This window comes from Humulus lupulus, chromosome 9, assembly GCF_963169125.1.
Source record: "Humulus lupulus chromosome 9, drHumLupu1.1, whole genome shotgun sequence".
NCBI lineage: Eukaryota > Viridiplantae > Streptophyta > Magnoliopsida > Rosales > Cannabaceae > Humulus > Humulus lupulus.
Genome location: NC_084801.1, coordinates 166,966,800 through 166,970,303, shown reverse-complemented (window position 1 = coordinate 166,970,303; position 3,504 = coordinate 166,966,800).

Here is a 3,504-nt window from a genome sequence, read left to right as displayed (position 1 = left end):
AGCTGAGACTATCGGTATGCGAGTTCGGGAAACTTCTCCTTTGAAGGTGAACTATTCTCTGCCTTCTCTTTGAAAGTTGACTGCCTTACCCTTACAGTCTATCATTGCCCCATATTTTGCTAACCAATCCATGCCTAAAATTACACCATAATCCTTAAGCTCTAACTCAATCAAATCTCCTGGTAATTCTTTTGCTCTGATTCTAACTACAACGCTACACACCCTCTACTAGATAGCATTCTTTCCCCAAGGGTAATTCCGTGCAAACTTATCTCTAAAAAGTTTTCATGGTCTATCTAAGTTATTAATCATATTCATATAGCCAAAGGAATGCGTACCTCACGAATCGAATAAAACATTGTATAGTTTACCAAAGATAGTGACCTGACATGTTACCATTGTATTACTAGTTTCTGCTTCACCTCTAGTAAGAGCAAAAACTTTGGATGGCACAAGCTTGTCATCTTTCTTTTGGTCTTTCATCTTTGGGAAATCCTTTTTAATGTGTCATTCTTCTCCACAATTGAAGCAACCTTTTGTTTTATATCGGGATTCTCTTGAATGCTTTCTCTTGCAGATAGGGCACTAGGGATATTCCACATAGGGCTTCTTATTCCCGTTACTTTTTGATGCAATCTTATTCTTCTTGTCGACTTTTTTATTTTGACCACCGTCATGTTTTTGTGTGTGGTCATTCTATTCATTGTTATTCCTTTCCTTCCAGATCCTTTCTTCAGCCTACTCGGCTTCCAATGCTACCTCTAATGTTTCCGCATAAGTGGTTATTCCCCAAATCAACTTTACGTCACGTGCTATCATAGGTTTCAGTCCCTTCACGGATCTTTGAATTCTTAGTGTCTTAGTGGGTACCATGTCTACTGCGAACTTAGCCAGCCTATCAAACTTCCTGGCATCTCTGTCACAGTCAAATTCCCTTGAGTAAGCGCAATGAATTCGTCCGCCTTTGTGGCTAGAATCGCAGGAGTATAATACTTCTTGCTGAACACTTGGATAAACTCATCCCATGTCATACCGTTCACATATCTAGTCCGCTTCACTATATCCCACCAGATGCAAGCGTCTTTCTTTAGCAAGCTTGAAGCGCATGAGACAAAAATGAGCAACATTTAAATAAAACTTTAAAATAATATGCTTTTATAACAATAGGTCGCTTGATCTTCCTCGACTATATGGTCCCCACGAGTACATCACGAAGCTCCTAGGTCCCCACTCGTCACCGGCTTTTCTATCCTTAATAGCCTGAAATAACAACATCATATGGGGTGAGCTTCTAAGCCCAGTAAGGAAAATACAAACAAAAGTTAGTCATATATTCATATAATCAAACATATCATAAATTTCACAAAAGTCATACCAAAAATTATTAATAGTAATCATACAACAATAAACCCTAGGTCATATCATATCCTAAATCATATCATAAATCATAATCTAAGTCATAGCCATAAATCATAAATCATACGTCATAAGTCATAAGTCATACTTATAATCATAACTATGGGTCATAAGTCATAATCGTAATCGTAACTATGGGTCATAATAACAAGTCAGATATAATAAAAAGATAAGTGTTTATATAGGGGTGGCAATTAAGCCCCGGACAAAATTCTGTCGTACACCGAACATCACTTAGGTCCGTCATAAAGTTTTGGCAACCGAGCCTACTAGACATAAGTCTGTCATACATCATTGGACACCTTAGGTCCAGACACACTTACCCCTTTCTTGTACTTGAAATGTTAGGTCATACAAACATAAACTACATAAACTAAGTCATAATACTAAACTATCTAATTTTCCTTACCAAAAACTGGTATATTGGAGACAAGAGCGGGATTGAAACTCCTGAAACCAGACATAAAAAACCATAAGTCCTCTAGAGAAAGAATATGAATAGAAAATCTAAACCATCAAGATAGTAATTTACCGAAGACTTTAAGTATCAAAGAAATGGAACACCTAACCAAAAGTCACTATCACAAGTTAGGATTTGAAGAAAAATGAAAGAATAATGAAAACTATAATGAACTAAACCTGAAGATAATGAATACCTTGGATAGTTTAAAACCTCGATCTATACCTCGAACACCAAATCACACAAAAAATTACTTCCCAAGTGTTTATAAAAGCTTTAGATTTGAAAGCTTTAACTCCAAAACCCTAGTGTTTCTCTCTAGAATAATCTTAGCAGCTTGGAGGCTCTGAATTGTGCTTGAAGATGAAGAAAAATGGCTGAGTAATGGGTCCTATTTTTAGAGTTTAAAGAGTTAAGCTAACTCCCATTTCAATGAATAAATAAATGATTAAAAATTGAATAAATTTGAATGATATATTCAACAGATGCCCAGAACTCGGTCAAAAACGTTCAGGAACGAGACAAGGTTGTTAAGGGTTGTTTCTAGTTCAGAATTCTACGAAATTTCAAATATGGCCACTAAAGTCGATATATTGCATAGGGTAGGCGATATATCACCCCTACCATGATTCTGAGGGTTCGTGGTTTCGTTCGTACGAAGTCGGCGTGTTTTCCGTATCAATCATTGGCGACATATCGGCCCCTATAGCAACGATATATCGGCGTACGCTGATATTTCAAACACGTTTTTGCAAAATTCATGATAATTTGAAATTGATTACAACTACTTTGATTGTGTAAAACGTTATCCTCACAAATAATGGAAGGTCCTAGAGCTTCTAGTTCTTTCTCTTAATTAAACTATTCATCAAAAATACTTAAATTCTTAATAAACAAGCTTGTGACAAGTGTCACATTCTTAATTATTCTATCTAAACTATAGGTTATAATAAATAATATTCTTAGGACTATATTCATTAATCAAACCTTATGATAAAATTAATATATCTAAATAAGATGTTAAACTTATAAAATCCATAAATATTTCTACGAGTTTCCAACAAAATCCCGACTTGGACCAATATCCATGACTACAACCACCACCACCACCACCACCACTACGACTACTACTACCACTACTACTACTAATACTACTCCAACTACCACTACCACTACTACCACTACTACGACTACGACTACAACAACTAACACTATTACCATGACTACCACCACTACTACCACTACTACCACCACTACTACTACTACTACTACTACTAGTAGTGGTAGTAGAAGTAGTAGTGGGAGTAGTTGTAGTAGTAGTAGTAGTAGTGGTAGTGGTAGTGGCAGTGGAGTTGGTAGTGGTAATAGTAGTAGTAGTAGTAGTCGTAGTGGTAGAAGCGGTAGTAGTGGTAGTAGTAGGGGTGGTAGTGGTAGTGGTAGTAGTGGTAGTGGTAGCGGTAGCGGCAGCAATAGCAGTAGTAGTAATAATAGTAGTAGTAGTAGTAGTACTAGTAGTGATAGTGGTAGTGGTAGTGGTAGTAGTATTGGTAGTAGTAGTAGTAGTGGTAGTGGTAGTGGTAGTGGTGGTGGTGGTGGTAGTAGTAGTGGTAGTGGTGGTAGAAGTAGTA